Genomic DNA, 18,551 nt, shown 5'->3' with positions numbered 1-18,551 from the left:
CCAGTCTGAAAGGAAAATGAAAATAGAACAAAAATGTGGTACTGTGGCAGTGTCAGTACAGTGAATGGCAAGTATGAAGGCATGACAGTATAGAATTGGAAGAGGATGGAGGGAAATCTTTCTGAAATGCAACGAAGAATCAACTAGGAGGTTTAGACATGGATGTAGAAGGCAATGAGATTATCTGCAAAGTTGCAGGCAAATATGAAGAAAGCAGCATTGCCTGAGATTTGCAGAGTCCCTGTGATGAATTTAGATGCCTCTTTCCCAGACGTTAATGGAAGCTGTATCCTAAAATCTTAATCATTTTATCTGTGACAGCAAGCTGCAGACAGCAAATTGTATGATCAGTTATTTAAACTCACAAGGGAAAAAGAAATCTTATGGATGCTAGCCATCCATAAGTTCACACTTATAAGCCTTGGTCATAAAAAGGTAATTCAGCAACAGATGAGGAACGCCAAACACCTGTAGAGACTCTGAGCCTTGCTAAGAGCCAGCTGATCAAGTGGTTCTGACCTTCTCTCCAGTAGAGGGCAGCGATACACAAAAACTAACTGTATTTTCAAACTTAAATTTTTGTAACATGGTAAATATCAGCATTTTCAAGAAGATCATGTAAGCATGTATCTAGTTTAATTATCTAGTGATGACAGCTCATATAATGACCCCTTTCACAATCATTCAAAGCAAAGAGAATTTCCTCCAGGAAGAAAACAATCCTGAAAGCATGAGTGTAATACATAATAAGGGTATTTGCATTTTGAGTTTCTTAAACTACAGATGGTTGAAGATATTAATATTGAACTATCTCAGCTACCCAGGCCTTTTAAAATGTTTCCTTTCCAATTCCCATGTGTCTGATCTGAGAACCATTTCTGAACATTTTTCTTCCAGGCTTTGCTTTCTTCATTTGTTCCTTGTTCACCTACATTTGTTTACTGTCTGTACTGGAACCCTCTGTTTCACAACCTGTTCTCAGTTTTCTCTCCGAGTGCCATCTTTCACACAACCCTATAAAGAATTTTTACTCTGATCTTGGAAATCTCCCCAAGTTACATGTTTTCTGAGACACCTGTGGGTACAAGGACGACCAGTACAGATGAATGTTTTTCATAAAACTAAAAGGATGGGCAGCCCACAAAGACCACCTACGTTATGAAGTGCATCTTCAATTTCTTACTCCTTGAAGATACGGATTCCTCTAGATCAGTTGGGAAGTGAATTAGTACCAAAACTGCCTTCTCCCAACCTCTTGACCCAAACAAACAACAAACTGATTCACAGTAAGGAGGGTGAGTAAAAAGAAAGAGAATTTCTACGCCTCACTGTATTTTGAGTTGTGATAAGCTAATGCAAAAATTTGTACTGTTTCTCTCTATTTCTTCAACCTTCAAAAGAATCTGGCTCTATTTCACTACTGGAAATTTGTACGGAGCTAAAAAAATATATTCCACATTTTCATTACTACCTAGTTCTACTAACTAACTTCATCAACACATTAAATATAAATATTTTTGTACAACTATCACACTCAATATGACTAAATCTTCCTTATGAATTCACAGGCCAATGAGGGCAGGTTAAATCTTCACAAAATTACACAGAAAAACTAAATACCTTCTTGTACAAGGCGTTCACAAATCCTTGTATTTTATAAACATCAGATTATGCTGGATTTGAAGCTAGTTTGAAAATAAACTTCATGACAACAAGTCAAAAAAATCTTTCTAAGGCCTGAACTAATCTATTGCAGACGATACTGTTTTACGTACAAACATAACAAAGTAATTCTGTACCATTTAACTTAATTATCTGAGTTAGCTCAGATTCAGCATCCATGTTTCAGTTGAAGAACCAAAAGGACATGCAATCTTTACGTTATTTTTTTAAAATGTAATTTATTAACTGTGTCATACTGACTCAATTTCTACACCTTTAGTAAGAATACATTTTGTCTGGATTTTCTTGCAGGACCTGTGGGAAGTCACAAAGTATTCAAAGCTAAATTCTAATACAAACTTTCTAATTATTCCCTCTTTACATCACCTATTGTGTTTACAGCAACAACAAAACAACAATAATAATAGTAATAGTAATAATAATAATAATAAATTAAAAGATTGACCTCTTTCTCTTGCTTTGTCAGTTGGTTGCTTCCTAATTAACATAATTATCACTCATCAGAATTTCCTAGCCTAGATATGACCTACATATGTAATTAAAAATGTCAACACTTCCTCCTCTGGATGCCCTGAAGACATTAGATCTACATCATTCACTGTAAAGAAACAGAAACTCATATAAGCCATGTATAAGACATCCCTATGAAAACTTCTTTTCTTCTCTGCCTAAAAGACTAAAAATAACCCTTTTTCTACTACAAATAATAAAATATCAAGGCCATTTCCCACAAACTTTTCCTCATTTAAGGCTTAATGTAATCACATCTTGAAACTTGCCGGCATGACCCACTGTTGACCTTATAGTTGACCCTAAAAGAATTACTATAACAATAATTTGCTCTTCAATGAATTGTATGTCAAAAATCATTTATATGTAGATGTAGGTATGTCTCCAGCATACAGATATAATATTTATTATTTAGCAAATAATTGATTTGAACATATTGCTGTTGCTCAAGACCCTTTTATTGGCTCATATAGCAAACTTGAAATTAGAGTTTACATGACTGGATGTAAAAGTATCCTTCTGTCGTGCAATGTCACGGAATAGCGAAGCCTTTCACCACGCTTTCAGTTTCATACATAAATGCATGTATATTTTTGTGAATATCTTTTTCACTTCTAGCTTTTCATGAGCTATAAAGAATACAGCAGAACACAACTCACACAGGGGTTCTTCCCCAGCGCTCAAGCCTGTCATCCTTTACACCCTACATGCTACCGTTCACCCCCACGGAGGAACAACGAGCTATTTCACTGCCACCACGACCCGCAAGCTTTGGGGAGCCCCACTGCCAGTCCTCTCCCACCGGCTCCGCGCTCTCTCCACACGCCCGGCTCTCGGAAGGCCGAGACGCTGCGGGCGGCGCCCTCCGCTCCCGGGCGGCAGCGAACGGCTCCGGGCAGCGCTGTGCGGCACTGCGCGGCGGGCAGCGCGCTGGCCTTTCCCTTGGGAAGCGCCGCAGACACGTCCCCGTGGAACGCCGTGAGGGCGGGGGGAGCTCTTTGGGCGGCATTTTTTGGGCAGAAACGCAGGGTTTCAATGTTGGTTTTTAGGGGGGGGAGAGAGGATCGGTGTTTTTTTGTTGTTGTTTCTCTCGAGTTGCTCTCCCGAGTGTCGCTCCGACAAGGGTGCAGTGATGTCCCCGGGAATAAATACCCAAAGGAGTCTTTTCTGAAGGCGCGTCCTTGAGATCGGGAGTGGGAGCGAAGAGCAGCGGCTGCGGAGCCGCGAGGCAGCACGCTGGCGGCTCGCGGTGCCCGGCCGCCGTAGTAGCGAGCGGCTCCTTCGGTGGTTGGGCTGGGGAGCGCTGGGCTCCTCCTCCTCTTCCCCCCCAAGCCGTGCACAGCCGGGTATGTGGCTGACTAGTCTCCCCCCGTGTCTTTCTTTTCCATGGGTATACACACCGAGACTCGCACATGACAGTACTTCGGCGCGAGAGCCGGTGCATCGCCAGGAGGGCTGTGCTTCCACTCCTGGCACGCACACACACACAGATACACGCTGCTGCTGCTGCTGCCGCCGCTGGAAGTCTTTCTACACAGGGATTAGCAGCCGCCTGCCTCCCTCCTCTCTTTCTTCTCCTTTTCCTTCCCTCTCTCCTTTCCCACAAACGCTTGACTAACGGACGGCGGGCAGAAAAAAGGTAAATGCTTGCGTGCGTGCGTGCTTGCTGTTTGCTGACAATAGCGACGGGTGATCGCTCCCTGGCAGCGCGCTGCGCGGCTCCGCTCCCAGGCAGCAGCCTGCCCTCCTGCCGCGCCGGCGGCTGCCGCTCCCCGGGACTCTCCTCCCGGGGGGATCGCGTTGGCTGCGAGAGGTGTTGCTTCCCCAGTCCCCCCCCCGGACGGGGAGGCAGAGGTTACCGCTGCCGTGCTCCTGAGCGCTTGCCACCTCAGCCTGGCAGTGTGGGGGAGTGCCGAGCGAAAGGTTGCGCGGGATGAAGGTTGTTATTAATCGCCGGGTGCGCGAAGGAGAGAGAGCTCTTTTAGCTTCGGTGGGGAACCCGTGCATTATTAATCAGGGCTGGAGAGTGGCAAAGGAGCATCAGCCCTACACCGACTCTCCCCCAGTCCACCGTTTGCTGCATCATTCAACAGAGTAATTTCTAGCTGGCCTCGCGTCGTGGGGCTTTTCTCTGACTAACCCTACGGCGGGGATTTCGGCAGACGCCGGAGGTAGCGCCGATAGGGGCGATCCTTCTCCTGGTCCCGGAGGGGGAGCGAGGCGCGGGCAGGCAGCGTTGCCGCGACCGGCGGTGTGCGGGCTCCGTACCTCAGAGCCCCCGGACGCCGGACGGGCTGACAACTACTTGCCGCCTGTTGTTGCGGCCGAGTTGCCCCGCGCCCCTCCTTGGCAGAAGAAGAGAAGCAGGATGAATTTTTGCCTCTCTTCCCCCCCCCCCCCCCCAGCCAAGCCGAGAGGCGGTGCTGTGCGGGGCAGCTCCGGCCAAAGAACCGCGAGTCTCGCCCAAAGCCGGGTTGCGGCAGCGACAAGCCGGGCTTCCGTTCAGGGGGCTCTCTGCATATCAAGAAGGGAAGGGATGCAGGCGGCATAGAGGAGCCCGCGATGTCCGGCCGCCTCCATGAGGATGGCAGGGAGGAGGAATAGGGTTAGCCTTACAGCTGGGCCGCTGCTATGCCTCAGCCGGCGCTCCCGAGGCGGCGGGCAGCCCGGTGGGTGCTTAGCGCAGAGCCGGCGGCCCGCGGAAGTAATGAGGCGCAGGTGTAGGCGTTTAGCTGCCGAGAGAGGCGATGACAGCAGCGGCAGCAGCTCGGGAGGGGTTAAAGCGCTCCCTGGGGAGCCCCGGCTCCCTGGGCACTGCTCTACGTGCGCTGAGATGGGAGTGTAGGGATGGGGACGCGAGCAGCCCCGCTTTTCTCAGTTCCTCCGGGAAACGAGGCGTTTGGCAAGGTCTGTTATATAATTGCGTCTTTGTAGTGTCGTTTTTATTACAGCCGGCTCGGGATGCCGGGAAAGCAAGTGTTGTAGCATGCCCGTTTCTGTAGCAGGCTGGTGTTCATGCGAGAGCTGGGAGAAAAATTATGGAGTGATTAATATTTAACAGGAAGTACTTCGGTGTCGCGCATGATTGATTTCGGGTAATCCCATTTCATTCAAGTTGTTTTGTACACCTGTCAGAGATACGTAAACACTGTGTTAAGGACAGAAAGCAAAAATAAATAATAAAAAAGTAATAGATGTGAAAATAGTGAGAAACATTGCTCATCTGTGAAATTAATTATATAAAAGAGTTGTTTAACCTTTTAGCCTACTTATAAACATAAGGTAGGTGTGCTTGTAGGCACGGCGTGTGCTCAGCTGGTTATGTGGGGTTGTATTTCAATTTTAATGTGCCTTTAAAAAGGCAACGCTAATTTCAACCAGTGTGGGGATCCAGTGCAGGTATTTCCTCCTCTCTTAAAAGAGGTGGGTTTGATCGGCGTTCCCTCATCCGAGTAATCACTATGGATCCAAAAGTCCAAGTGATATTCTGAGATAAATGTATTGATAGTAATAACAATTATGAGGGTTTTTTTAATGCTAACAACAGAGTTCCTTATTTTCTTCTGTGTAGCCTACTTATCTGTCTGATAATATGTATTTCAGAACTATTGAAAGTAGATGTTGTAAGTTAATGGAAATGAGTGGGAGGAGGTCATCAGATATTTTTACTGTGAAGGGTACAACAATGTTCTACTGTATGTATCCTCCCGAACTAAATTTGTCTTTCTCACCACAGCTAACTACATTGAATATACATGCTCAGAAGGAGCTTTCTGGTCTGTTTCTTAGGGAGTTAACACTTGTATGCGCGTCAGCATGATCTCTGTTAGATGTTGCTATGCTGTCCTTCCTGTAGAGGTAGGTGGTGCCTTTCAGTGTAGCCTTAACTAGCAGCATTGCCACATGGAAATACGAAAAGAACATCATGAATAATGAATGACCTAGTAAAATCCGGAGTCGATCCTGTACCACAAGGCAGTAGTAAGGAGCCACCATGCTGTGTTCTCATTTTGTTGCAGTTCTCACTCCTGGCTCATACCAGCCAGTAACTCAAGTTTCCACTCAAGCTGTGGAAGATAGGCACAATGATCTCAAATGGGCATTGCTGTTTTAAGAAGATGGAGCTCAAGGGACTGGAGCATGAGATAGTTTATTCAGCCCTTAATCTCTGTAACCAAACTTAATTTTTACATCCTCTGCTGCTGTATTATCTCTCAAGATTTAAGAAGGCTATCTTTGTTGGGGGCACAGAACTAATACTTGTTCTCCTCTTATTCCAAAATTTGCACTCGTGCACGAAGCTCATCCAAAGAAACCTGAAAAAGGGATCTCCATGGTAACAAGAGAGAGAGAGATTTTCCTTCCTCACCGTAGGTCAGGATGAGACGCCTACCCGTTTGTTAACTTGTGGCAGCATTCGTTGGCACCTTTCTCTTTGTGGTGACTTTGCTGGGGTGTGTTTTTACTGTTGGCTCCTGCTCCCAGAGCATGGCTCTTGAGAACAGTGTCACACCAGTGCAGTGCACAGTTGCTGTGTCTCTCCCACTCTCATCCTTCCCTTCCACTTGCCTCACACTTCAGGTTCCCATGCCTGTATGATTTGGTTATGGAATTTGAGGAAATAACCTGTTTTCACTATGAGGCTTTTTACTCAAAGGCCTGTTTTGGCACTCAACTGTATGTAAGGCATAACCTTACTTCTCAGACAGTCTCAGAATGAAGGGCAGTCATCTCCTTCTTGTCTCTTTTATTTGCCTGTGTTCTTTTTTGAACAGTTTTTCTCTTGGTGTCTGCAGAGGTTTTGTGGCAGCAAATCCTACCAGGGAGTAGTATTATTTTGCAAGCCACTATGTGATACAAAGATTCCTGTGTGGAAATGCTCATGATTTTAAAAAAAAAAAAAAAAAAAAAAAAAAAAAGTCTTGATTTTGCACTGACTCTGTCACCATAGATCAGTAGTAGAGAACATTACTTTCTACAGTAGCTTTTTCTTTTTTAATTTTTAGATGAGATGTAGTTGTTCATTTTTATTGTTGTTCTTTCTATTTTATGTTACTTGAAGAATAGTCTGCATGTGCTATGTCTCAGTGCAAGGTAAGGTAAATGTGGATGCTTTCTGACAACGGGAGCATCAGAAATGGATAGTTATAACTTTCACTAAGGAATAGAGCATATTTTCTCTTCTCCTGTTCCTTTCTATATTCAGTTATCGTAGCTAAGATCTCATGAGAGGATACCAAATGACTTTTTAAATGGTTCCCTTAGGCTGCTGATGCACCAGGTCTCTCTGGGCATATTTCCAGTTATTTTGCCTTTCCCAGTGACATAGCTTGGGATAATTTGAAAACAACCATCTTAATATAAGACAGCAGACATCATTTATTGCTGGGCAGTATGTCATTTGTGACTGTAATTGGAAGACAGATGCTAATGCTGATTTTAGCCTTCTTAACTTGTCTCATTGGCAGATTGTCTACAGAAACACTTCATTGTGCTTGGAAATCATGCAATATATTTCTACCTTTCTGTATCTCTGTTTCTGAAAGAATTGCCAAATATGCTATTTGAGGGCTAGTATGCTCATAATCTGGCTTGTTGTGTAAATCTGATTTAATGCATATTTTCAGTGTCTTCTACTAGACATGGATAATTTTACAAGAGTAGTCTGTGTAGCTTCTTTCTTTAATCTTTGTATACAAGAAACTTCCGTTACCTTTCCACATGATGTTTTGTCCATGTATTGGTAGTATTTCAATGGCTATCATTCAGCTCATTCACTTAGCTTTGAAAATTTTACCATTGCTTTTAAATAACCCAAAGTTTTTCATCTTCTGATTAATTTTATTTATTTATTTATTTTAATGCCAAAGAAACTAGGATTTTGGGGAATGGACTTCTAACAGCATGAAGGAAATGTACAATTACAGGTAGTCAGAACCAGGTTTTTAATCTCAGTGTTTTAGGTGGCAAAAATGTGTGACCAGCTCATAGTCAAAAATCTCAACAGTTCTAGGCAATGTGTTGGATCTAGGAGGTGAGGTTGTTTTTTGTGTTTTTTTGGGGGTGTTTTTTTTTTTTCTTAGCATTGAGTTAGGTTGCAATAACTTGTGCTAATGTGTAACAACTTAGAGGTTTCAACTTATTAACTGTCTGATATGCCAATGTAATAACTGTGCTGAATCTTGGCAAGGATTCCTTGAGTTTTCCTCTATTTTGTGAAAAGGAAGAGTGAAAATGTTAGGGATGCCCAAAACATTAGTGTAAGAATAGTGATGAAATTTCAGTTTCATGCAACAGGCATGAATTATACTTGAAGATAACTGCTTTCAAGGGGTATGTTGATAAAATGAAAACAGTTATTTTTTTTTTAAATAATAAACAGTGGAATTTTTCCAGCCAACTTCCCGAGTATTACTTGTTGCTAATTCCATACTTGTTGATGCACTTGTCTGGTGTGTCTGTATAATTTCCAGGTGAAACCTGAGGTATCTACCTGATTGGTGGACAGTAACAGTAAGAAATGGTTATTTGTTGTCTCAATTACCTTTGTTGTCATAACATCAGTTACAGCAATGTGCATACAGCGTTGAAAGTCAGCATTGAGAATCAGTCACTACTGTCTTTTCTACTGTCTTTCTGTATATATTTTTTTGTTCTTTCATCAGCAACAAAATAAAGAGAAGGAGATGAAATCCAGGTGTCTGGATTCTGCTTGTGGTCTCTGTTATCTTTCCATGCATATAGACAGGCAATGGTTGTCTTTCTTCAACAGAAGTATTGAAAACCAACATGTTCCAGGGATGTGCAGTGTCTCGGATGTGTGAACAGTACACAAGAATCTTCATTTTCTTTCCATCTCATGGTTGAAAGAATCTTGGAGTACTTGCAGTATACTGCTTGCATAAGGTGAGCTTGGTTTAGCAGATTGTATGAAAATGCAGCTCCTGATTTCTCAGGTTCTGCTGTATTGGTGTAAATGTGTAATAAGAAAATCAAAGGAGATTCCTTTTTCTCTTTGTTTTGCGTCTTCTGCCTTTTCATTCTTCAGATACAATGCTCAGGCATGGTTTAGTTCTCAGAGTTGTCAACAGTTTACAGCTGGTTGTTTGCTTCCATGATTTTTTTTCCAGTCTTCTCTGTTTTTCTTGGGGTGGGGGTGCTTGGAGAGGACTATCCTTTAGAATCTTGGTAATACTATTACAGGATCCTACTTGATGGCAGAACATCTACCTAGTTGTTCCTTCTAACAGATATCTTTTCTTTGCAGAGTAGTGCTTATTGTTGAACTTATGTATAGTTTTATAAACATTATTGATGGATATTCAAATGTAGCTTTTCAGTAGCAAGTGGGTGGTAAACTAGAATAAACAGGAGAAAAATCACTCCAGCAGTGACTGAAAGGGGTTGGATTAAGTGGATTTGTTTGAATTTAGAGCTGTTTTCTAGAAATTAATTGTTTTGACATCATGATGCCTGCAATATTTATTTATAAAAAATGAAAGTCAATTCTGTACATGGAAGAACTTTTCAAAATGAAAATGTTTCCAGATGTATTGATTTATAGAATTCTTAAGTGTGATCATTGTAAATGGGTCATTTACTAATGAGAGTGAAATAGTGCTGACAACTGTGAGACTGGTGGTACTTTAAAAACTAAAGCCTATATATAATCATAGCATTGTTAGAGTTGGAAGGGACCTTTAAAGGTCACCTAGTGTCCAACTCCCCTGCAGTGAACGTGGACGTGCACAGCTAAATCAGGATGTTCGGGGCCTGATCCAGCCTTGCCTTGAATGTCTCCAGGGATGGTGTATCAACCACATCTCTGGGCAACCTGTTCCAGTGCCTCACCACCCTCACTGTAAAAGACTTTTTCCTTATATCCAACATAAATCTACCTTCTTAAGCTTGAAGCCATGTCCCCTTGTTCTGTCACAACAGACTGCTAAAGAGTTTGTCACCTTCTTTCCTGTAGCTCTCCTTTAGATACTGAAAGGTCACTATCAGGTCACCTTGCAGCCTTCTCTTTTCCAGGCTGATCAGCCAAAGCTTTCTCAGCCTATCCTTATAGGTGTTCCATCCCTTGGATCATTTTTATGGCCCTCCTCTGGATGTGCTCCACCAGGTCTGTGTCTCTCCTGTTCTGAGGATTCCACATCTGGACACAGTACTCCAGGTGAGACCTCACCAGCTCAGAGTAGAGAGGCAGGAACACCTCCCTTGATCTGCTGGCCATGCTTCTTTTGATGCAGTCTAGGATAGAACTGGCTTCCTGGGCTGTGCAGGCTGGGCCTGCTGCTCAAGCCTGTCTAGGTCCCTGTGGATGGCATCACATCCCTCTGGTGTGTCAACTGCACACCATAGCTTGGTGTCATTAGCAAATTTGCTGAGTGTGCACTCAATCTCACTGTCAATGTCACCGATGAAGGTATTTAAGAGTAATGGTTTCAGCACTGACCCTGGGGGATACCACTCATCACCAGTCTCCATCCAGACATTGATTGTCAAGATAGATGACATCAGTGGCTCTTCCCTTGTCCACTGATGCAGTGACACCATCATAAAAGGCCATTAGGTTGGTAAGACAGAATTTGCCCTTGCTGAAGCTATACTGTTTCTCCCATATCACCTCCCCGCCTTTCATATGCCTTAGCATAGCTTCCAGGAGGATCTGTTCCATGATTCTTTCCCAGCACAGAGGTGAGATTTATAGGATGGTAGTTCCTGAGGCCATCCTTTTTACCCTTTATAAGAATGAGTGTGATGTTACCTTTTCCCAGTCACCAGGTACTTCACCTGATTGCCAGAACTTTTCAGATGTCATAGAGAGTGGCTTGGTGACTTTATCAGCCAGCTGCCTCAGGATTGGGATGCATCTTATTGGGTACCATAGACTTGTGGATGTTCAGGGTCCTCAGGAAGTCACGAAACTGCTCTTCACTTGCAGTGGGAAGGGATCTTCTTCCCCAATCCCTGGTATGTATTAATTCATGAAATGAAAGACTTTAGAAGAAAAGATGCAATGATATGGAGTTTGGTAAGCATTGCCACTTGCAGTGAAAAATATGAATTTCTTTTGTTCTTTCTGTTTTTAAAAACAAAAATAAAAATGTTGCGGCAAATGTTCAAGAGGTTGGCTGTCAATTTAGTCAAGTGGAATTAAAAACTGAAGATGAAATCTAATTTCTTACATATTTAGATCTCGACCTGTCTAGGGAAAGGAACCAGTGCAGGGAGTTTTCCCTCCAAAATAAATAAGTAAGCTTACCCTTGGTGTTCAAAACAGGTCGCTGATCTTTTATCTTAGAAAGCTATGTCTGTTTCCTGAGATGTTACAAGCTCATTTATGTGAAAACAGTGGTTACCTCTTCCACTTCAGGATTTTGTTCTCTCATTAGATTATAAAGACACTTCCAAGGTTATCATGTCTCTGTTAGAATGCCCGTGTCATTTACAGAACTGAAGTGGCATGATGGTTGAAGAGAGGCTCATTTTACGTAGGGTGGATGTGAAAGTTGCCACCACATTTTTTTCATTTTCTTAAACATGCCAATCTATGTGGTGGTACTTAATTTGATTGTGTGTGGTCTGCCTTGCAGAATACTTACATGGTGTTTTACATCTCTGTAGCCAATGCGTCTTATAAATTTACCCTCTGAGAGTCTCCATGCTCTATTTTGCAGAGAGAGAGTTGTTCAGGAGAATTATATACGAACAAAGGTATTTATGCATGGAAAGGATCATTGGTTTGCTGTGTCGTATGCTAATAATTACTCAGTTAAGGGACAAAACCAACAGCAGGAAGCCTGTGAGACCTCTTGTACATCACAAATAATATAATGAGCTCAGTCAAAAGGATGTTCACTATTCAGTGTGTATGGTTAAGTTGTTGTATTCTGGTTGTCTTCAAGTGTAAAACATCTTTAGAAATCAAGACATGGGCAGAGAGAGGAGAGTGAGGGCTAAGGGAATATTTTGCACATTTTTTAAAAACAATCTTAATAGTTATCACTGGTAGACTGAGGCAAAATATAAGTAAATGTCAGTCCGATTTTTACACATTTGTATGAATAAAACTTGCACTATTAGTGATGAGGCCTGAAGTACATGTAAAGAAAAGCTAAACACAAGGAAACATGACCAAAGTATTTGAACATTGCCATTTGTAAAACAAAAATTATGTAAAATACTTTTAAAATCAATGTCACATGCTGCAAAATAATGACTGTACCTTCTAGAGGCTGTTTCCGGCAAACCAAGTCAAAATATGAGAGTGTACAAAAGTTCCTGACCTGATCTTTTCGTCTTTCAACTGACTCATATTTCAAATGTGAACTGCGGGAGCAGGGTGCTTGCCTTGTAAGAAGCTGTATGAGTGTTTAACGTAATGCTGAGCAGCAGTTGATCAGAGCTGAGTTAGAAATTTTTCCTGAGAAGAAATGTTGGAATGTGGTGGCAACTTTTCTGTGTTATACCTGTAGACTACTTCCAAAGACATATATTTGCCAAGGGATGAAAGAAGGATAGCGGCGTTTCTATGGGATTTAAGAGAAATTTAGTTATATCATGTTCCTTTATTCTGAAGTACTAGTGTGCCCATGACAAAGCATAGCAGAGCATGGTGAGTGAAAGAAGGTTCATCTTGGTGCCAATTTCAGTTTCTCTGTCAACTAAAAAAAGAAATTATATGCACAATGATAAGAAAATTGGGGACTTCTGAATACTCAGATTTCTGGCAGACTTTGTACAGCTATGAAAGCTCTAATTTGCTTTTTGCTATTCAAACTAATCTATAGTTCCCTACCTGAATTGTTCTAGGACCAAAGAAAAGAGTGTGCAGCTCTGAGTGATCTGTGTGAAATAGATCCCTGATAGAAGAAGCGGTGCTTGAAACTAAAATTACTGCAGAAAGGCCTGATTTTTTTTTTTTTTTCTTTTTTTTCTGTCAAGTTCAGGCTAAGTGGAAATAATTAATAGATTGGGTGTGGATTTTGACTTTGTTCAACCGTGATATTATTTTTCTTCATTTTAATATATGAAACTGCCAAAATACATTGATTATTTAAAGTGTAGTTAATTAGTGATGTGAGTCATCAGATCTCGTTCAGTCTTTCTCTTGTCTTACATATCCAAAGTGTACAGAGTCTCTGCCACTGACTTAGGCATTGGTTTGAACAATTGCTGAATGAAGCACTGTCCTGGTTTTGTGTACTTTTCTTTATACACTTTTTTTTTTTTATTTTAATCCTTGGCATTCGAAACTATGTAATGTTTAGTAAACATTAAATAGTTTGGAAGCAATAGTATTGCTTCCAGTCTTGTAGTTAGATATTAACTTTGTGCTGCTGTATCACCTGTATTATTTTAGCTTTTTTTTTTTTTTTTTTTTTTTTTCCCTTAAGATTTACTCTAACAATAATGGTTTGTACTCATCTTCCATATCCAGTTTATGGTGTCTACTGGCTGTAGTTTAGTAACATGCTTGATAAATGTGGGCTATCTCTCATAGCTTGCACATGCTTTGAATTTATATTTGTGTTAGGATTAATCTTTTGAGAGGAATTTTATTCCTCAATCACAGGGAGTTTGAAGTGATTTCCCTTTAAATTCCATTATTCTTGATACTGGTCTCTCCTACTCCTTGGAAACTCCTCAGTGTTGTAGAAAAGGCTGAGGAGAAGCCAGAATTAGCTCTTCTGGAACATGGAGAAATTTAAGGTTTATGTTTTTCTTTCTAGTGGATCAGTGAGGACCTGAAGGAGGAATTGTGAATTCCCCTGGAAGACAGCATCCTTCACTCACACTGCAAGGCTGAATCTGCTGCTTTTATTTGCACTGGATGACCTTGAAAACAAGAATTTATAGATCTGCTAACTCAGATAGGTAGTGAATTCCACAAACTCTGTGTCAGATCTACAGCATATACTCAGATTAGTTACCTGAGTGTAGTAGTCGTGCTTAGCCCATTTCTCAAGAAGAAATGACTTGATGTATTTTTTTTTTTTTTAGCTTTTTTTTTTTGTGCAATCACTGTGACTGTCCAGAATTCTTGGATACCAGCAGCAAACTGTACCCTCATAATTTTGTTTTTATTGAACAGCACTTTAGCCAATGCAAAGGAAAAGATATTTTTAAACAGTTACCAGTAGGTGGATGTGTGCCCTATACAGACTGTAAATAACCCATAAGTTATTTAATGTATCATGATGTATGGCTGAAAAAAATACATAAAAATTGACAATAATAGAGCTGTACTATCAGATCTAATACAATAAAGCTTTTTCCACTGCTAGCAGAGCTCAGTAATTTACTGCTACAATTTGATATGGATATGATTCATTCTGTTTTAGTGGATGTAAAGAAATTTATGTATTAAGCTTTATTCAAAGTTGAATGCATATTTTATGTGATACTAGGATACCTGAAATGTTGCAGAATAAAATGTTTAGTTATTTTTCTTTCCTAAATACATATAAATAAATCTTTCAGAGCACATGCTATTTGAACAATCATCAGCCAAATTTTAATTCAGCAATGGAGTAAATGGTTCTTGATCCATTAGAGCTTCACTCACAAATCATCCATTGTTACTGTCTGGAGCCAAACCGGGCTCCTACATTAGATATTGAAACTTGTCTGCTCTGTAACCCAAACACTCAGTCATTTTCCAGTTTGTTTGTCTTTAGTATAAATTGTTCTAAGGTGAGCTGCTTGCTGTGTGTTTTGTGGAAGACAAAGTACAGCTGCAGTATTGCAAACAAATTGCTTAAATGGACTGATCAGTATGTACACTGTGCATCTTATCTGTTTAAAATAGTTAATTAAGGTAAAGAAAATAATTTTGCTTTCCTCTTTGAATTTGCTGATTAGTCATGGATTGTTGCCCACGACTTTATGGAAGTGGTTCGTTCTTAATAGATTCCATTATAATCTTTATAATATACTGGCTAAAGTAAGGAAATTAATTCAGTGGAGTCTCACTGGAGCTAAGATTGTGTATATGCTGGAAAATTAAGTGTGGCAAATATATTAGCTATTATTTTGATAAGCGTTTTTTAGGGTTTATCTGGAGGTATTTTAAGCAGTAAGATTAATTTTGTATTTATTGTTGGGTCAAATACTTTTTGAAAGCAGGTTGAAATTAGTCATGCTTTATTTAATACCTATTTTTAAATAAATCTACTTGTGCATAGTAAATGGGAAATTAATACGAAGATAATGCTCTGTATTAAAACTAACAAAACAAGACAAAAAGGTGTATTTTATCACAGTAGACCAGATACTGTGCCCTTCTATTCACCATCAGGAACCAGATACATATTTACATTGGAATTGAGCTCAGCAGATGCAAAATGCTGGAGAATGTGCTTCTGACTGGTATGTCCACAGGGAGTAAGTGGGGTGAAAACAGACATGGATTTGATTTAATACTAAATTCAAGTAGATATAAGTATGCAAAACCAAAACAAACAAACACAGAAAAAAAAAAAAAAAAAAAAACCTGTTTTTGTTACATAATTACCACTTCTAGCTCTTTGTAACTAGAAAGTGTAAATTTTTGCCTTGCCCACTACTGCTTTTTAATTTGATTTTTTGGAAGTAGGAGTTTATCATTTCAGTAGTGGAATATATGACAGCTGGGGAAAAAAAAGACTGAATTCATAGTTCTGAAGCTTTGATAGCCAAATCATGAAAGAATTTGAATTGTAATGTATTAATGTGTAGTGTGTATGACATTAAGTCTTAGACTGTAAGTAAAACAAGAAGAGAACGTTTGGAAGAAATGTCTTGTGTAATGAATGCCATAATCAGCAAATCATTTGTATAGTGCTGACTGTAGTAATAAATAAGATATTTATTGTCTTCTCAGTGACTAATATCCCTCTTGTTGTAAAGGAAAAATGTCACTGCTTATCTGTAGTATGTTGTTGTCAAGGTAATGAAATTGAAATGAGACATTAGCAAAAAAAAAAAAAGAGAGTTCATAAACAAATTACTGTTTTAAGAAACTGAAGATCACATCACATGGAAGAAGTACAAACAGTTTCTGAGATTTCTTTGCTAGCTTAGTTACAAATGAATGTTCAGTTCAAATGAATTTTATTACACAAAATAATGAAGATATATAACCAAGGACAAAAATAAAAATTAAATGGATATACTTGCCATTTTTAAATATTTAATTTTAATGATATCAATTTCAAAGTCATTTCCATTGGAATTTTTCTACAATTTCAGACCATGTCTGATAATATAAATGGAAATACAGTCATTTGAAATGGTAATATAAATTAATGCTAAGAAAATCCTAGCAGTATTTATATTCTGTAAATAATTTTCTTACAGATTAAGTCAAGAGAGTAAAATACTGTAGTAATTCTAAATGAATTCTGCGTTATATTTTGTCAACAGTCTATGTTTCAATTTATTTGCATTAATTGTGCCAAGTATCCTGTAAAATCAAGCAGTTTTTAGAAAGTAGAGTGGTGTTTTTCACATGGGATAGAATCATGATCTGGTTTAGCAGAGCACAGTATAACTTAAATGAGTCCAGGGTTCAGGCTTCAACACTTTGAATAAGATGTTAAAAAAGGAGGAAAAAAAAAAAAAAAAAGTGTCAGTAAGTCAGTATGGGTTAATGGAGCCTCTAAGGTGTACATACATAATTTTAATTGCATGCCTCATGGTTGAATTGTAGCAAGGATCCTGATCCAGTCCTTACCTGAAATCAGTGGCTCACACTGTGAATGTAATGCCTATCATTGCTTTAAGCAGGCATTGGATTGTGTTAGTACAGAAGTACAAAGATCATACCTTTTTTCTTTGAGGCCTGCTGGGTTATTAGTGGTTCAAAATATTACCTTCTAAATGTGATACTGATTTTTTTTTCATGTATTGCTGGAAAGGGAAACCTGGTCAGAAAAGCCAGACTGTTACCTGGTCTCCTTTGTGAGTATGGTTATTATCTTGGGTTTTCTTCACATTGTGTCAAGTACATGCATAGAAATTATGCTTTTGAAGGAGAAGAAAAGTTACACAGGTTCAAAGGTATGTAAATGTATGTAAATAACTAAGATCCCACTTCAGGTTTGACTTCTTTCTAGACTGATATGCCAAGCTTCTTTCAAAGGAAGAAGTGAATTCCCACCCAGTAAACTTGCACATGGCCTATCAGACATATTATCTTTGGCTCAGGTGTAATTTTAGGATTTAACAAAGATTGAAACAGTGCTTGAGACCATCTAAGCTGACTGGAATTTTACCCACAGAGAGTGAAAGCTGGTTGTTAGGCCCTGTGCTGAAAGATTAAGACACCTTTTCTCCCTCTATGGTTTTATAGTAGTTAAGACTGACAGATTTGTTTCTCTGTAAATTACAGCTCCAGAGGTGAAAAGTCAAGCTGTCTTTCAAGACAAGTTTTTCTAATTATAGTAATGAATATTTTATTAATATGCCATTAGTAATGTATGGTAATTGTACACTGATGGGCTGTCACTTTCAGTCGCATACAGAGATCACAGATGCATTTTTATGTTGTTACGCCTTTGTCAGCTTTGGTTCCTGTCAACAGTCAGCTTTATGCACACGAATACTGTAATATTTCAGAAATACATTTTGTCTGTAAGCTTGTTAAAACATTGGTATATGTTAACTCTGTGGGTCGCTGTGTATCACTTGCTTTGTTTAACATTTTGCTAGGGTTCTATGCTTCTACATTTATTAGCTAGGGAGCAGCTTCAGTATTCAGGAAATATTACATGTAGGGAAAATCCTGTTGTACTAATGGTGGGCAAACAAATTGGGAAATGTGGTAACTTCAGAGAAATACAGTGGAAAATGTACATCTTGTAGATCAAAAACATTTCCTTAGGTGTTTCCATAGGTATCGTAGTGATCTGTGCTATTAGTACTCAGAATCCTGGAGTTAATTTAATACAATTCCCTGAGGGCAATTTAGCTCAATTTTGTGACCTGGGGATTTACAGTGCTTCCTTATGAATTTCATGATCTTCACCTTCTAAAGCAGGTCTGGAACTAAGTGCTGATAGTGAATGCTTTGATACAGGAGGTGTATGAAGAAAGAAGAGAAAAAAAAATTGTAAGGATTGCATGCAAATTGCATAGAAGAGTACTGGAATAGCACAGAGGGTCTGTGTATACACAGTTGAAGCTCTTTTCTTTTTTTTTTCCTTGCATTGTCTCTCATTCAAACTAGCTCAGAAGACTATTTGCTTTGTATTGTGGCTTTTACATATGGTTGAAACCATGTGTCACAGAATAAGGATGAAGTTTTCTTCCACAGTTGAAGAAAGGAAACCTAACTGGTGTTGGCATACATGCCCATGTGGGCCATGTGT

At 39.8% G+C, this 18,551-nt stretch overlaps 1 protein-coding gene across 5 annotated transcripts in view; it reads left to right on the top strand.

Moving 5' to 3' along the window:
- Positions 1-3,108: 3,108 nt before the first annotated feature.
- The window catches only part of DLGAP1 (DLG associated protein 1), a 377,818-nt gene continuing 362,375 nt past the window's right edge, over positions 3,109-18,551 (top strand). For 3 of the 5 annotated variants that reach the window (XM_048939383.1, XM_048939382.1, XM_048939380.1), the window contains exon 1: positions 3,109-3,832. The gene's annotated coding sequence lies outside the window, so the exon portion shown is untranslated. Of the gene's footprint in view, positions 3,833-4,904; positions 5,101-18,551 lie in introns of those variants that run through there. The other 2 variants (XM_048939384.1, XM_048939381.1) reach the window with 2 other exon arrangements.

Source organism: Lagopus muta, chromosome 3 (genome assembly GCF_023343835.1).
Source record: "Lagopus muta isolate bLagMut1 chromosome 3, bLagMut1 primary, whole genome shotgun sequence".
Classification (NCBI taxonomy): Eukaryota; Metazoa; Chordata; class Aves; order Galliformes; family Phasianidae; genus Lagopus; species Lagopus muta.
Note: the sequence above shows the minus strand (reverse complement) of the source record. Positions and strands in the feature narration are given on the sequence as shown.